Raw genomic sequence first — 19127 nt, forward strand, 5'->3', positions numbered from 1 at the left:
CTTCTTGAAGTTTTACCCAGTGCAGCTGGCATGGGATGCTGAAGTTTTCAGCAAATTCATGACCAGAATGTCACAGGCTTCTTCGGATGACAAAGAAGAGAGAAAGGGGACAATAAGGAGATAATCCAAAATGTAGTTTGGGATAAGCCATGTTGGCTGCAGCTGAAAAGAAAATAAATGATCTGGTCAATTGAAAACTATAAAGTAAAAGGACTTTTGCTTATTCCTATTAAAAACTTATTCAGGTGAAAAATCTACTTATTTTTCTCAAATATAAAAGATGGTAATGTTTCAGAAGAATCACTATCAGCAGTGGTGCATATTGTAAATACTTACCTGTTTATTTATTATTTCCAGGAGTACCAAGAGGAATGTGCTAGCCTATTTAAAATGACAAGATTTTGGAGAATCAGTGTTAGGGATACAAGGCAAACAAAATATTTTTCTTTTTTTTTTTTTTTTTTTTTTTTTTAATTAGTGGCACTATAGCAGTTCCCACTAAAATTACCGTACTTTTAAAAATGGTCCTCTCTCCCTAATCATGCAAGAAAGAGGCAATTATTGGTTACAAAAATATTCCTGAACACTCATACTTTATATAATCAATTGATTTGCTAATGAGATATTTTGCCAACACCCACACTTTTTTTTCAAATCCTTACTCAAAATTATTTCTGTTTTTGTTTATTTCTCTCTGGTTTTGTTTCTGCTTCATATAAAGCAAACCCCCCTTTTGTTTCCCCCCCAAACAGCCAAAGACATGAACCTGGAAATTTCCAGCATTAACTCTCTCAAGCAAGTTTTAATTCCTTCTCCCATCCTGCAAATATAAAATACCTCAGAACAGAGCTGGATAAACAGCTGATCCCTGTGTCACTGTGGATGTATTTATGTTAGTTTTCAGTTTGAATCATGAGAACTATGTGTTTACCTTTAATTTGAGCATTAGTTAAAAGAAATTGTTCATAGTAAACCACCGAAGAAACACCTTTCTGTTGTCCTTGATGAGTCTCAAGGTCAGTATTACCAAGTAGGTTCTCTGTTCACCCATGCAATTAATTTCACATGAACAATTCTCATTGCTCCTGTACAAAAACAACTTTCATGCATCACTAAAGATCTTTCTCTGCTTTCATGTATTATATCAAACCTTCATACTCAGATTCAGTAAGAGATCGTTCCAAATTACTGCAAAGCATGATTTTGCATACTTGTGTAAAACTATATGCCAGACTTCACTTCAGATCTTGTAAGGGATGTTCAAAGGCAGTCTCTAAGGTTTAGAAAAATTAATTTACTAATAATTTCTACCATCCACTCTTGTATGATGCTCTGAGTTTGTCAAACTCAATCACAGTTTTCAGGCAGATCTTCCTGTACTTTTTTCTTATAGTAAGAACACTTGCAACAGCAAAATAAGCCCTTAATACTGAAGGTAGGTATGATTAGAGCAGTAACAAGAGCAAGTTTTTTGTAACAGAAAAAACCCTCAGAGTCAGATACAACAGAAAAAAACCCAACATGTAGGTATTTTGTTTCTTTGTAGGTGAAATATTTTCTGGGACCTCTACATTCAAAATTTCAATATTCTGGTAGCCCTTCATCATCAATATTTCAGAATACACTGGTCAGCTACCTCTGCTAAATGAAGTCTCAAGTAACAGTTAGCAGATGTTGGATTTCTCTTCACTTCCACTATTTCTTAGAATCTGTCAGAAGATGTTCTGTCTGGGTAGAGCTGAGTAAACAGGCAAGTAAACATTCCTTAGACAAATAATTCTGAACATATATTTTCCTTTTAAAAGCATCCTTTAAAACCTGCGAGCCTTTCTATTTTTAGTGCTTTTGAGACAAGGAGAGATTTTTATATCAGAAACTTTCTGTGTCAGTGTCCACCAAGCAAAGATATGAAGTATCTCTCTAATTGTGAATATTAATATTCACATGATGAGTAAAGAAAATTTGTAGATTCTCTAGCGCATTCCCTAAGAGTGTGAGCTTCAGCTTCACAACCCTAAACTGAATATTTGGCATCATGCCACCCCTGATCATCCTGCTGATGTCTCATATGAATTTCATCCAGTTTTAATTGGCTTTGTGTCTTTATAACCTGCAGTTTTTGAAGTCTTATCGATGTACTTCTGTGAGTGCAGTGGCCTGAACTTGAAATACCCATCCAGAAAAGACAATATGGATTGCCACAATAGGTCAGTGTTATCCTCCTAGACTGAAGCTTTGAAACTCATGTTTCTTGGGTGGCAGTATGATAATAATGGAGAAAAAGTACTAAGTACCTTCCTCCCTCTCCTACAGTTTTTGATCATTCGTAAGCAACAAGAGACCACCTTTGTGTGTTATTTCTTTTTACTTTGCCGTTGACTGCCTCTGTGCATCTTCTGATGTTCTTGAAGAGAACAGTTCCTTTACAAGTTCTCAGAGATCTCATAAAACCATTGAGCTTGCAAAGGAGCAATGTCACTTTCCCTAACTTTCTGGAAACAGATGGTTTTGTAAATAAAAGCAAAGTCCTGATAGCTTTCCTGTCTCACTGTTATCTTAATTTCCTTGGAGTACTTGAAAGAACTCAGCTCACCTAAAATAGACTTCAGCTATTTAAAAGTTACACTTATAGTCTAAACTAAAACAGGGGTGGGTGGGTGGGTGGGAGGGGGGTGTCTCTCAGCAACCAAGACACATATCTTTTTGGTGAAATTAATTGCCCACTGGAGGAACCTATTTCTAGAGTGAGCATAGGAAGTATGATTCAGTATAACTAAGTTAGACAAAATGCTTAACCTTAGATGCTGATGTTAAACTTATCAGCATCCCAGTAACGTGTTCAGATAGTGTGTACTGAATATTAAATATTGTCTTTGGAGCATTATGTTCTATAGCACCTTTGAAAAAGAGAGTTGACGAACACAGATGTGTCTCAGAATTTCTAGAATCTGGACTCTGAGATAGCCCTATCATGCCAAATCCTTTTAGTGCTTTGGAAAGCAGCACACGAAGCCACCAAACTGAGTTGGACCAGAAACTCCGAAGTAATATGGTAAGTCTTGAAGAGGAACTAAGTGTACCATATCTACTAAGCCAAAACTGAAGCCTACTGCCTTCTGATGAGGCCAGGAAAAGCATGGCGGGAGGGCAGTACTATGACTGCCTTAATGAAACTCACAGAGGATTAACTAGAGCGAGAACTAAATAATGAATGCTACACTTGTCCTCCACCCAAAGTGGATCTTTCTGGTGGCATAGCTAATGCATCATGTTTGGGGAACTCCACTGCTGTTTTCCTGGTGAAATGAGACCAATTGCTTTTCATTTTAAATTACCAAGCTCACACTGAACTGTGATGAGAATTTCACAAATGTCTAACTGTTTTGAAAACATTTCTCATCGTCATTTTAGGAGAATTCTGCTTAAAATAGGATGCATGTTTATATACAAGTTTATAAATAAAATATTTAAATACAAATAGTTTCCAGGCTGAATAGCCTGTGCAGTAGACACACAAGTGCTTTGTGATTGATAGTGCTTAGTAATGACAATAGATGGCAAATGAGGATTTAGACATGCAGCTCCTGTTATTGTCACTGAGAAATGTATATCAAATTCTAACACACTGTGTTGAAGGATAATCTCCAAGAATCCGACGTTCTGTCTCCAGATTAGTTTACAATAGAACAGACTTTCATACCTAGCTCAAACAAAAAAGACTGCTTGGCAATGAGAAAAATTGCATAAAAATGATTAGCAGTGTCACTCAGGCTAATTTGATTACATTTGTTACCCAGCTTTTTCTAGAGGTCATTTTTATTTTTCATTTCTGTTTCTCCACTACACCCCCATGTCTTCTGTTGTATGATGTTCTTACCATCCTTTTAAGTACAACAGATAACACCCAAAAAATAATTATTCTCTTCTGGCATCTGTCTGTCTGAAAAGTATACATTAGGAAAAGTTCAGAGAAGGGCAGGAAATGCTTTTAGGAAGTTTAAGTAACAGATCTGATAAGGAATAATGGAAAAGAGGCAATGCACACAAAAAACCAGGAGTATTTTACAAATATTTGAAGATATAAATAACCAGATAATAGAAAAAGCATTTAAGGTATTTGACAATGATGAGCCACATCAGGTTTTGATAGGCAATAAATTAGATTATTTCACAAGTTTTTTTATTTATATGTTGTAAGTTACAAAATAGACAACAGAACCAATAAACTCAAAAAGTCTAGATGTCATTAGTGTAAATGGGTAATCTTCTCTACTTTGAACTTCTGCCATGTTTGAGACCCACAATAGACTTACAACATTACCTGTAAAATCTAAAATCTTGATAAATACTTTCATAGCGTTATCAGAAATTTTAAGCCTGTTGGCAGTGGGCTAAATTTCTCATTTTCTGACCCTATTTTTGTCCTTGACATCATGTACCTCTTTTTTTCAAATCCTACAACTTTTCTGTTTTTCTTAGGCATCACAGTAGACTTTCCTGATTTTGACATCTACCCATCTATGAAATGTAGAAAAACATAATAATCATAGAAATATAATTTATTAATACTAAATTTTAAATATATACATAAGTAGATTAGTAGTAAATGTAAGAGTAATATTTTTGCTCAAAGAGTGACTCTTCAGTTGGATATCATTATGCTAAAAGTTATTTTAAGGAAACACTAGCTGTGAAGCAAATTAAAGAAAATATTGCACATTGTAAATCTTAAGAAAAAATACTTCATGACTTTTTAAATGTAGAAGAGATTGTTTACGCAAATATAACAAGGAAACCAGCAAGGGCTCCTTTTGACCTAGCCCTTTTAGCAAAGACCTGTTTTCAAAGGCTGACACACAATTCTGTTCTCATCCCAGAGCTTCCTTAAGCTGTGGAATGGTAGATTGATATTAGAGGATTCTCTCTTGTAAACACTGAAAGCTAAAAATGTTTGTGTAGTAAAACGTGTAAGGATTCTCTTCAGTATAAGTATTAACCTGAATTCAGTATATATATTGTATGTGCAAACTCCACCAAAAAAAGAAGAAAAAAAAAGAAGTGGACAAATCTGAAAGCAGGGTAGGAAGATAAATTAATTCCATTAAGGTTATTAAAGCCAATTAAATTTAATTCAAGGTAATTTTAGTCAAAAAAGTTTAGCATGCTGTAAAACTGATTCATTAGTTACAAGAAATATAAAATTGAGTTTAGACAAAAGATTAGTGTAGTAAATTAATAAAGTGAATGCAATGTAACCATGAAATACATGTCAGGGCCCTGAGGGCACCCCGAGCTCTGACTGTCCCTGACCCCCCTCCATGGGGGTCCTCCCACCCTGCCCATGGCCCAGGACCCCATTTCAGCGGCCGGGGCCATCAGCCCTGCCCCAGCAACACCGCAGCAGGGCCGGTCTCCAGCTCCCCACAGCCCGGCCCTGCCTGGCCATGGGCCCCACGGTGCTGGGCCCACCCATGGGCCCACGTCCTCTCCCAGCCTGGCCTGTCCCTGTCCCCAGGGAGGTGCCCAATGCCCGGGGTGGGGGCTGCCCCAGTGCCCCCCGGCTGCCCTGCTCCTGGCTGGGGTGGTGGGATGGGCCCTGGCCCCCAGGCCCTGCCCTGCTGCCCCGGGGAACCTCCACCGCCCCCCGCACACTGACCCTGGGGAGCTGCCAACCTGCACTGCTCCTTGAAAATACGCATGGGGAGAAAACTCTGGTGTAAAACTTTAGAACCAAACAAATAGTGTGGGAGCTAGGAGTTCATCCTCCTGCACTACAGCCTTATATGATCTTGCACGTGTTCCTTCATATCATTCACCCAGAGAAATACGAGAGCATGCGGCAGAAATAAATACCGGCCCTTCCACCACAGTCACATGCTGTTGCCAAAGTACATGCAGGCTCTCTCGTCATCCATAAATTCTTGTAATTTTAATATACAGCTGTCAGCGCAGTAGTAAGCAGTTCCTCAATTCATTTTACTAAGAATTCTGGGAATAAAAGAGATTACTGACTTCTTAAATACTTGCATCTTTCAATAAGCTTTTGCATTTCTTCTGCTGTTAGAGGGTATGAATGCAGGAAAAGGCCTGAAATTCTGTGTTTGAGAGGATACAGTACAATTTTACAACAAAATACAAAAAATTTTATTGTTTCATACAATAAGAATACAGCAGTTTCAGAAAACAATGATCAACTTGAGCCGTAGAGATATTTATCATAAAATTTTCATGAGTCAACACCAAGGATTCATTAGTTGTTGGTATTCAAAGATGGCCATACTATGACAATGTAACTTTTTTCATTACAACAGCATTTGTATCAACAAATTGATGATGTTTATAGTCAGAAGCACTATCATGTGTCGAATCAGTATTTTCATACCCTTTAATAAACAAAACAGCTTCTGCAGGTTACTTGTCAAGGCTGGACCAACTTCACTGAAAATCTGCTCACACTGGAAATAATGCTAAATAGCCATCTACTACAATCACTTACTCCTGTGGGTGGACGTTTGGGTGCTTTTCATCTAACCTGTCTTTAGACGCCTACTGCAGAGATACCTGCCTGTGACCTTCCCCCTCTATGATCCCTTCATAATTAGTAGAAAGAAATAGACAATGTAGGGCATGATTCATATGACCTACTTTGAGCATCTACTTCGGGAGGAGATGAATTGCACCCTAGAGGTGTCAATCTCTCCTTTGATTATAAAGAGAGTTTTAGATCACTAGCCACATGTACAAACAGATGTCTAGATTTGGCCAGATGAATCTCACCCACATGACTGAATAGGGTCTGAGCCAGGCAAGCTTTCTCTGAACACAGCATAGAATTGGCAGTAGCAGAACTCTAAACCATCAGTGACCTTGAGACATCCTGTTATTCTAGTCCAGTGTAAAAAAAAAGGATGTTGGTATCTTTACAGCATTGACTTCATTTTAAACCTTTTCTGTCAGATTAAAAAATGTATATGAGATTTATTGCAGAGTATAATCCACCTTTTCTCTTTGATCATATTTTCAAAAGAGCTGCACTCATAAATCATATAGAAGTTGTATTATGTACTGGTTTAATATAGTAACTATTTTTATTCTTGTCAACTTATTTGAGTTTTTTCTTTATAATGAGTGTTGCAAAGTTTTTTGATGTTTATGGTGTCTGTGGCTCTACATGTCGTTTCACAGATTACAAACTTTTCACTGTCTAATACTTTGTTGAATGCAAAATACATTTTATTCTGTACAATTGCAGTTTCCACTGAGTACATATTACAGCCAATTATTCCTCATTACAGTGTAGCTGTCTGCTTATGTCAGACCTCATTACTGTGTCTTAGAGTGAGAATATTGGTACCCAGGAGTTCAAAATATTGTAATACAAAGTAAGCAGCCCACAGATCAGCAAACTTTTGTTTATTTTTAGTATGCCATTTTCATTACATTGACATTTTAAAATAATTTGACTCCAGGACCTTGACTTCCTTGCTCTTGGATAGTTGGATGTTAGTCATGTAATAAAGTATCATGTTTACTGAAACTTTATGCAATTAGCCTGGTGTGTCAGCAAAATCATTCATCAGATTAAGTTGAACGACACTTTTTTAGGTTAGAGAATAAGAACAAAAATAATCCTGATCATGGTAAAAAAATACTATTTTGTGTCTTACACTTTATGACTACATAAAATACTGCAGTAAAAAGTATCCAGGGAATTTACACTGGATTATTCTTGAACAGTAGGGTTCCAAATATCATGTAGGTACTCATGTAACTAACAGGTTAGGGAACCAAGTTCAAAATTTGCTTTTAACCTAACCTCCTCTCAGAGATTCTTGAGATCTCTGAATGCCCCCATTATCAACACTGTTGGTTTCAAAGTACCTCAGAGTCTGCTTCTGGTCATGCCCAAGAGTACCCCAGTCAGAGTACTGTTGTGCAATTAGTCAGCTAGGGGAGGACCCAGGCAAAGTGTAAGGCAGTAATCCCAATAAAACCGGGATTTCACCAGAAAACTAAATTCCACTAATATCTATAGCCTCCTAAGAAGTCTGGGATTCACAAAGAAGACATCCTTTCACCCAAATTCCCTGAAAGAGCTCTTCCAGAAGCTGTTCTCAGGGTATTCATAAAAAGATGCTGACATCTTTCTGATCTGTACAATACACGCTGACTCAAAAACAAGACTGGAAGAGATAATACTGCCTTTGAGCTTTTGCTATAGAACTAGTTAAAGCATTTATCCAAGAAGGAAAAGTTATCTTTGAATGCATGCCCCATATTCCAGGAGAGCATCAGGTTGTACAGGTCAGGTCAAGCAGAAGGCACAGCACCTCTCCTGTTGAAACTGGGCAAAACCACAAAATTCAGAATATGGGATGGAAATCAGGCAAAAAAAGCATCTGGATTTATGGTCAAATAGGTATAGTCTATTGTGACAGAAGGGACTAGGGCTGGGTTCATTAACTATTCATTAGCTCAGCACCACACAACACAAAGACACTTAGTTTATAACTTCTTGTATTTCAACCACAGCAGAGGTTACTTTAGTTTTAGGCACCACCCTGTGTTGGTTAGCTTAACATTTCTTTAAAAGCCTCCATTTTAATTTCAGCTATCAAGTACATGTGACAGAAAGATCACTTAACACTCCTTTCTCTGCTGATAGTTAAACTGTAATTTCAAAGCCTCCTTGCTGAATACACGACATCCACAAATGGAATTGCAGCTTGTAACTCCTAAGTATGATAAAATATAGAAGTGGTAAATATGGGAAAGAATAATGGCTTTGCTGTTCCTGAAATGCTGTGCTGCCATGGAAAGTCAGCAAGTATTGTAAGACCCACACCATCCTCTGTTCTGGGAAAGGAATGGTGGTGGTGATGACTTTTTTCAATATAATAAAATTGAGTGATTTTATAACCTCATTTAAATAATTAACCTTCATTAATACTTTTGTCCTAATTCGAGTTTATAATTTGAGAAAATAAAGGAGAGAAAGAGGAACTGAAATATTAAAGTAACTATGGAATATAAGCAGAAAATTTTATAGCAGGCAGCTTTAGCGTCACTTCTATCTAGAGACAACTTTCCACAGGGTTTTCTCTTTGCTTCTACTGTACACTTCAAAGGTCCAGTTGAAAATTCAGCTCTTTTAACAAATCAAAGCATGCTGGCAATCCCACCATGAGTCAAAGGATTCTTAACTTGGTCAAATCTTCTTTAAGTTATCATACAAAACCGGTGCTGACAGACCTGTTTTATTTACAGAGGTTAAGTGTATCTGCTGATGAATTTCCTAAAAGAAATGAAGGCAATTATAAGTATTTAATAACTCACTCCTTAACTAATCACCATGGTACAAAAGTGCCTTGAATAGTCTAGAGAATTAATCTGTTCCACTATTAATTGTAATGAAAATTATCTTCTCTTTCACTTTTTTTCTAATGTAGAATTACTTTAAACTGCTCTTTCATTTTTGTTTCTTACTTCTTTGTTTTGCTTTTGAGTTTTTTTGTTGTTACTTTTTATAATGAAGAAAGGCAAGAGTTTTTAATTTAAATATAAATGCTTAATAGATTAATCACTGTATTGATATGAATATTTAATTTGGGTTTACTGCTTTCATCTGAATGCATAGAGTAACTTAGTAAAATAATTGCCATATATCAATAATCCAAAATGAATAAACGGTGTATTTTAATGTAACACATTTATTAACACATACAGTTATTCTAACACTCATTCCCCATATGTCACTGAAAATAAGTTTGCATTAGTATACTGATCATTTTCAGGGCAACTCAGTGCAAAGATGCATATTTATACTTTAGACTACTTACTTTCTAGCTATCTAGCTACATACTACTATCAAGCTTACTGCAAACCAGATTTCATTTTGGCTTTCTGGATATTTTCTGCTTTGCTTGAATTTGTAGATGTAGAAAAAGAAATAGCTTCTTTGAACTACTGTTGGGTTAACATATGGGAAAAAAACCCAGAGGTGTATAAATACCAGCATATACATTGAGCTAAAGCTACAGAAATTATATTTTAAAAAAAAGTTTCAAAGGTTGAATTTAGTAACCACCTATGTTTATGACTATGTGTGTATGTGTGGATGCATATACACATGTATGTACGTGTGATATAGGTATTATAGAGAGACATACAAGGTAAGGAAGAAAATCATGTCTGTGGATATCTAAAGCAAAGAATCTCAGTGCAGTTGCTGTGTATTGATTAGCTTATTATCGATTACTGCACTTTGCCAGGGTGATCCTGGCAATGCTCCTTCTGGAAGAAAAACATTCCTCTGCATTATTCACTGGTGGAAACAAATAGATGTTTACTTCATTATCTACCCTGTGAATAAAAGCCATGGATATAAAATATTAGCTCCTCAAAAGTTGTTGCAACAAATTATTTATCTCTACAGCTCCCAGTTTTAACACTCGAGATCAGCAGCTTGTGGTGATATAAGCTAACAAAGTCAGACTAAAATGTCAAAAAATCACAAGATGCACCAAGCACAGGAGCCTGATGCTGCCATCACTAAAATTACAGAGATCACATGTAGCAGCTGGAAAATGCTGGAACAAGGACTTATAACTTTCTGACCTCTGTTTTTGTGATAGCTGAAGGGATTTGTGGGAAGATGCCCCCTTCTTCCCTCCTGCTCAGGACAGGAGCTCTATAGGTGTTTGTGGTGTGAAGTCTATCCCATCCTGAGGTACCTCAGCAAAATAGCAGCTAAAGGAAACATTAGTTGTTTGCCTCAAAATACTAAAAATAGTGCTTTTAAGTGTCAAAAGAAAAAGAAGCTGCAGAAGATAAGAGAAGAAACAAGCACTCAATATATCGGTCACAGTGTACAGTCAAGAGTACATGCTCGTTCAGTGAAACGCTTTGCATGGAAAGCAAGGATGTAACTGCATATTGCAATACTGTCAACTCAGCTGGATATTGTACACCTATGAGTAGCAACACATACCTGACTTCTTGATGTTTCTGGTGCCTTCCTTTCTCCTTTTATTTTCCTTTTAAGTTTGCTCTTGCACAGCTGATTTAATTTTTCTACTCTGTCTTACATTTCTCATTGTATGTTCATTTGCAAGTTTTTCTTGGTCTTTCCTAGTTAATCTCTCAGATGTTCTGCATTCAGCTATATTCAGAAAGGATGGAGACGCTGCATCTCCCAGGAGCCAGTAAACAGAACATTAATAGGTGTCTCAGGCAATGCTGCATGTTCCATATTTTCACCCAGAATAACAATTTTACACTCACTGCTCCACTTAAAGCTATATCACTGAGACAGATCTGACATCTCTCCAGCAAAAAACCCCAAACTTACAACAACAAGAAGATGCATAGCACCATTGTTCTTAATATTAATAAGTTTAGCATCCTGAGAGTGCACAGAGCACCTGTCTCTGGGCATATGGGTAGAAGGTACTGGTACCCTGGAGTGCCAAGATGAGCAGATGGGGAGAAAAACCAGAGAAAGCTCTGGGCAGAAGAGTTAGATTAAAGTAAAAATAAAAAGAGGGGGGAAAATGGGAAAATTCTCATTCTGGTAAGCTTCCTGGTTCAGTTTCAGTGGGGCATGGGGGTGGGGTGGCAGAACCAAACAAAACCTCCAGTGGTGGTGTTTTATCATGCACGCCTTGTGGTGCCATTGCCCAAATTCCTTGTTTCCTTTGGAGTCAGTTCTGTCTCCTTTTCTCAAAATGAGAAAAGGTTTTTAGGTGATCCATTCTTCTGGGGCTACAAAAGAAAAAAAAAACTCAGAAAAACAAGGTGTCTGTAAATTATTGTTGATATATTGTTAGCTTCATTACAAGCATTTTAGCATAGTTTTAAACTATTTTGTCTGATGATTTCATATTTCACAAAAAAAAAGGATCCCATGTTTTCACTTAGCTGTGTGAACATTAATTCTGTCATTTCCTACTTTGTTTTATTTTGGCAAGTTCTTAGTGCTTTCACTGTTTGCCTGGAGGCCCAGTATAACAACAAAAAAAAAAAAAAAAACAACGCATTTTTTAACTGATTATGTTTGTGGTCATTAATAAGTGGGGCAAAATCTATTTTTTTTTTTTTAATAAAAGAACTGCTTGCTTTATGTCCAAGATTATAAAACTCTTAGTGCTGTGAAACAACTCTCAAGATAGAGGAAATACAGACTATTGCTCTTTTATATCTTTCTGAGGTTGGATTTTGCTACTGAAACATAGAAGTGTTTGTATTTATATAGGTAAAAAAAGTATTTGAAAAAAAATCACATTTGTTTTACTCTAAGCTACAATAGGATCAAATAGAGTGAGTGTATAGTTGTCAAAAAGCATCCCCTAGGTGTCAGAAAGGTTTTTCAGCCACAGTATAAGTTAACTTGACTGAGCTTTTTTATGTTGCTGTGGCCAAGGCAAGACCACTATACTTCATGTGCACTAGCTACTTCTCAGAAGTAAAATATTTTTCTTGAAAAAGAGTGGGAGACACTTCCCCTTCTCATCATGCCTTTACAGAACAATCTATCAAGTGAGCTTCAGAGCACTTTCTGCATTTCTCTCTTCTATAAATTTGGGGTCTTCATTTCCCTCTCCATTTAGCTCATATGACAATGAAGTTCCAAAATATTTCTACAGTATAATCATATCTATGCTCTTGTGCAGTCATGATTACAGATATCAGTATATTTTGCAGATTCTATGATTCTATGATTCCTGACCCTGAGCACAGTATGACAGTGTAAAAATTTATGTTCAGGCTTTTATTTTGGGTTACTTAGTGACCAGTCTTCCTACTCTCAAACTCTTTTCCTCTCCCACCTATTTAATTTTCATTCCTCTTCTTTTCTGTTCCTCACAAGAGGGGAATGGAAAGGAGAAAAAGATCTCCCATGATGGTCTTTCTGCTAAAGGAGACAAGCTCCATTGATGAAGTGAATGGCTTCCGAAGAAAATCCAGACTCTCAGATTGACAGCCACCAGTTTAAATCCTTCTGAAGACAACATGTTCAGTATGTTGTGTTACTCTTACATATTCTAACTTTACCCTGCATTTTTAAGTGTTAGTACACATTTTCATCTTTTAATCCAACAACTGTTTTTTTTCCCTTCCCCTGTCTTCCCTTCCCTTGCATTCCTATGCCTTGCCTTGCCTTCCTTTGCCTTCTAAGAATATTGTGCTTAAACCCAACAAAAAGTGTTGACAAAATCCTCCTGGAAAATCTGCTTTATTTTATATGCTTCTGTGTGTATGCATAAACGTGTTATGTTATGTCATTCTTGCATCAAGCTTTCCGAACAAATGCTAGTATCACATTTTTTCCCCAACGTGTATGAATTCAAAGGATATGTTAAAAATAGCTTGAAAATATGCATGTGAAAATCTTCACATAAATATCTCATTAGGAGGAAATAGGTATCCAACCAGATACAGAATTTGTACAGATAAAGTATTCATTAGTATTAACAGCATCGTCTATAGGTAGATCAGTTAGCAAGGGGTAAATCTTTATGGGCCAAATACTAAAACCATATTATCTATTATCTGAAAATCTTCTAGTAGCATGTTTTTTACTTATGCAAGTATTTTAGCAAGTATTTCACTTATGCTAATGTCTTCTTATTCTCATTTTGCCTATTGTAACACACTTGGCGTTCTCATCTACATTGAATTTGGGTTCTGCTGAGACTAATTTACTGTTCACTTCTACTGAATAAGACATATCGTCCTCATGAGAAGATACTGTCTTTGATACACTTACTGTTATTGAATAATTTTCATACAAACTGTGTGCATTAACACCTGTGGTGGCTTACTTATTGATCATAGAATCATCACAGAATCATGGTTTGGGTTGGAAGGGACCTTTAAAGGTCATCTAGTCCACCCCGTCCACCCCCCACAATGAGCAGGGACATCTTCAACTAGATCAGGTTGCTCAGAGCCCCATCCAACCTGACCTTGAAAGTTTCCCAGGGACTGGGCATCTACAACCTCTCTGATCAGTTATGAAGACCATGAACTTGATAGTAACAACATAGAATATTGTATGATAAATAGACTGAACTTCAGTCTCAAAGAATTTAAAATATGAGATGAAAATTCCATCTTTTAATCACTGAGTTTACTAATAAATTTGATAATTTTGACAGAATAGAGGCAATAAGTTACTTTGTTCTCTTAAAATACTTGCAATGCAAATAGAATGATTAGACCAACTTGCAAAATGGTCTTGAAGATCTATAATTGAGAAAAATAGACCAACAGGTATACCTTTGCAAGAACACCCTAAAAAGCCAGAGAGAGTTTACTTTCTAGGCCAGATCTTGCAAAGGCCTTCAGTTTACATGGAAAGTGTTATCCACACAATAAATAAATTCTGTGGGCTCTTAACACAAGACAGGAGGTTAATATATGAACTGTACATTAGCAAGTCCCTTATCGGCAGGTTCCTTTGTTTAGGACTTTTCCCATGGAAATAGCTTTAGCTGAATTGAAAAATTGTATACAGTTCCTTGAAAGCAGTTTGGGAAACAAAAAGAATGTGACAAGTTTTACAGAATTACAACTTTCAATGTTGCAACTACCACAAAAACTCTTTTTCTTCCACATGTTTTAAAGAGATAATGTTGACAACATTTATTATGGAAACTGAAATGTCTGATGTTACTAAGAGCCATTTATAGTGCAATCACATGTCTAGTTTAAAGAAAAGTCATCTTCATTGTCCCCTGCAAGAGAAGCATATTAATCATGTCATAGAGTAGCCTAACACGATGAGAGAAAAATAAATACATGAAATGCTGGTTTGAGCTCCTCACTTAAATCATGGCCATCAAAAATTATGCTAGATCTATCAGAAAAAATAGAAATAGTATACTGAATTTATAATTCAAAATGCTGGTTTTGTAGAGCTTATCTTGTTATCTTGTTAACACGAGGCACTTGTTATAACAGGCAACTAGAACAAAACCAAGTTACAACAGCTTTTTCATAGCACGTTCACTGAGTCTAATGAACCTACCTTTGCAACAGATGTGATAAATATAAACTCAATATAGCTCAGTGACCCCGCTTTTACTATTTCCATAAAACGTGATTAAAACTCCATGATATATCAGAAAAATAGTCTTTCTTCAGTGTTAGAACAAAAAGTGGAATAATCCTACAGTATGAGAAGTAAAATCTTACAGACTAGATTACCTAAAATAAATCTCTTAAGGGAACTGATATTTCAGAGAAGATGGAACTGTTCCAGTATTTTATTTTAAAGATCACATATACGCTTCTTAAATGAGTTTTACAGATAAGAGTGAAGGAAAATGCGCATAGATAATATACATGACATTTCAAGGAAGCCATTGGTATAGATAAGATACAGATAAATATTCTGTAAAACTGTTTTATGCAATGTTCCATAAATAGTTTTTATTCAAAATAGCCCATCTACTTAGCAAAGAATTATAGGTGGACTACTACTACTATTACCAGTAATAAAATACAGTAGGAAGAAGAAACCTGAGTTGACAATAGTAGGGAAAATTGCTAAATGATTTAAAGACAGTATAATTAACCAAAATATGAAAAACCATGAAGGAACATTTTGGAAGATTTATGTGAGAACAGTTTGGAGAAGTCAAGAGCATGAGTAGGCAAGGCATGAAATACTCAAGGCTCAGGCTGAATTTCAGTAATGGGAAGAAAGACTACATTCTAGTGGCCTAACACTTATAAGTTGAGGCACACCTTGGATGACTAATCAAAGGAAGTGGATAAACACAAAGCTAAGTCAATTTAAGAATTTTTAATTTAAGGTCATGCCCTTATTGTTCATTCTAACAGTATATTTAGAAAAGATTTTAAAGGAAAGAACAAGAATTTAGTAATAAGCAGTATGAATTTCACTATGAACTTCATTAGAGTAAGCCAAATTTATACACAAAATAGAAAATTATTTCTCATTGTGTACCTTGTTGTACATTCTTATTTTAATTTTTAACAGTTATTTTCTATTTATAGCTTTCATGTTAATAATCTGGTTTGATCAAGTTCAGATTTTTTGGGACCTATTAAATCTGAATAGTCTCCTCTTCCACATCACATGCAATATCATTTTGTTATAATTAAATCCTAATTTAAATATAATTAAATCTTCAATTCCACATTTACAAAATGCAGAAGACATTATGCTGTAAATTTTAGATATTAAAATGAATAAACAACTAAAGATTTTTTAATATTTCCTAGTGCAGTCTCTTAGGGTCCATTTCATTTACATGAATATGGAGAGTTGTACAACCAGCCCACAGAGATGCTCTAAATTTTCAGCTGAAACCTTAAAAAGGGTTTGTCTTCACAGTTCACTTTATTTAGATTTGCTTTCTTCACATGGAAGAGAATCTTAGGTTTGTCAGATTAATTTTAAAAGCTAGTTAAGCTTAAAATGAAAATATGTTTTGATTGAGAAGGAAGACGTTAAGTTTCTGAACATTTTATAAGATTATAAATTTTGGAAGATTAAAAAAAAAGGAAAAATAAACCAAAAAAAGTGATGGTGGGTTTTGGGGTTTTTTTTGTTATCCTTAGCCTTTGGATTTCTCTCTAGTTGTTCCAAGTTTCCCCAAACATAAACTAACGTGGGGTGCTGTCTGTTCAACAGCACTCTGACCCCATAGCACTTGAACTTCCTTGACTCTAGGGCACCTAAAGTTTGAGGAGCGTTTCCTCATCTTGCACCTTCTCTTCACTTTCTCCAAGGTAGAATTCTTGCTGTCTTCAAGACTGTCTTCCTAGTCCCTTTATCACAGATTAATGCAGGTTTAGTAACACAGAGCACTCTTAGCATCCCTCATTCTTTATTCTTTGCTGGTGCGTTACAAACTGCTGGTTTAGCAAGTAGAACTTTTGTGCTTCCTGTGGGTTTCTCAAGGTGTACCCTCCCGTTGTGTCTAATAATTACTACTTTCCTTTTAACTTTAATGAGCATAAGATTTGGTCACTGTGTGTATCTCTTTCCAAAAATCACAGTTTCTGGCTTACTTTGAGACTTTTACAAAGACCATAAATGATGTGTTAATAAGAAAGTCATACATTGAAATTTTTTTTCCAGTTCTACTTCATACCTTTTGACAATTCTAGGAATTCCTAATACCAGGCTTATCTACACAAAATGTATCAGTGGCTACCTTAAATCTCAGCTTTATCAGTTCTTGTCAGGCTAAGTGATATTTAATGGATAGAAATGCAAAAATGCAGTTGGTTTTTTAAAAAAAAAAAAAATTGTTACACTGCAAACTATTTAGGATCTCCTGAATTCATAATAATAAGTTTTAAAAGTGGCTGAATGTTTTTATAAATTTTGTGCATTTCAGTATTTGACCTAAAAAAATATTTCCCTAAATTTCAAATTAAAATGTTATGAAACTCAAAAAACTGAAGCAGGAACCAGAATAACTATGGAAAAAAACTAAAAAGTGGGTAAACATTATTTATTTCTGGCTTCTCTGTTGCCTGTTGCTTCAGACGGCATAGAAAATCACATACTGCTACAATAAAACATTAGGTGACCCTAAAGAATGCATTGTATCTCTTTTTTAATGAAGTTCTCATTAAAATTAATAGGACAAAAGAAATATCCTTTGAACCCAAGCTATTACATCTGTCCAAGCAGGTGCAGAACAAACAGCTCACCTTGATACAGAAGTGTCAGCAGAGCAACATGCACTCTGCTGGAGCTCTGAGGCAAAGAAGCTGTAAAAGCAGGCTTGTTTCCAGAGGGCACAGCATCACTAATTTTAAAAATTCCCTTGAAAGAAAAAGTTATCCTTTATATGCTAATTGATTCAGTTCAAAGAGCAACTCAGTTGTTAAATGTATGAATAAAAAAAGAAAATCGGGGCGGTGGGGATCATAAGTGGCTTTGTGGAAAGGAAGAGTATAATAATTGTCAAGGAAAATGCTACCCAATTCTCATTAGAAAACTCTTCTCTCGGCTACTCTGGCTTGAGGGAGGGTATCCAATGGAAGAAAAGTAGATTAGTTTTTGTCACCTCACTGATCATGTCTGACAGACTAGTTTGTCAACACAAAATGTGAAATAGTAAACATTTTAAGGCTTATAAACAACTTATAAATGGCTGCTGCAAACAATCTTTCACTCTGAGGGAGCTGGGAGTTTAATTTCTTGCTGTGCCCATGTTTCTATTTTCATTCAATATCAGAATTTAAGTTTACTTCCACCATATCTGTTGTTAAGGCAAATAAATCAGTCTAGCTGGGCTTGGGCAGCCTTTCAAGTGTTAGTAAGTATACTGAAATACACTTTTATGGACTTTGTAACATATCATATCCCATGGATCTGGGCAGTTTTCCCATCCCAGGGAGTACTGAAAGAAGTCACACCATGGCAGTGGTGCTTTTGTTACTCCTCTGGGATGTGGGAGACCCCAGATCAAATCCTCTCTCTCACTCTCTAGCATCATGATGGGATGCACTCATCCTCAGGGACAGGCTGGTATCACCATCAGTCTCTCACACTGCAGTTTCTCTGTTCTCCACTAAAAATTAAAAGGAGGAGGGATGTAGTCCTAGATACCATCACTTTTATCAGAGGCAGAGTGAGCTTCTGTGGGCAACTGAATATCTATTATGTTTATACAATAGAACATTTCCAAAAAAGGGAGAGAAGAAGGGAGGGAGGGAGAGAGAGCGCCTCTTGTACAAAGAATATGCTGCGTAAATATTATTGACTTGATCTTATTTGCATCTTGAACATGCCTCTCCCTTTTGCTGGATGGGGAGCTAACCATCAAACTAGTAATTATCGGAGTGCTAGCCTTTGCTGTTTGGACCAGAAAAACCTATCCTGAACCTGAGAAATCTTTCCTTACTTGATTGCTGGTGAAACTGTCACATTTGGGAAAAAAAAAAGTTTTCATTTTGTCAGCCTGGAATTTTATCACAGAAATTGGTTATTCAAAAAATTCTTGACAAGTTTAAATGGAATCCAACATAGTGCAAAAGTTCAACATTTTCTGACTAGCACTGCTGTAAGAATGAATGTTTAAAAGCTCCCTAAAACATCTTAATAGTCTTCATATTTGGAGATGGTAAGAGGAAAA

This window comes from Pelecanus crispus, chromosome 3, assembly GCF_030463565.1.
Source record: "Pelecanus crispus isolate bPelCri1 chromosome 3, bPelCri1.pri, whole genome shotgun sequence".
NCBI classification, from domain to species: Eukaryota; Metazoa; Chordata; class Aves; order Pelecaniformes; family Pelecanidae; genus Pelecanus; species Pelecanus crispus.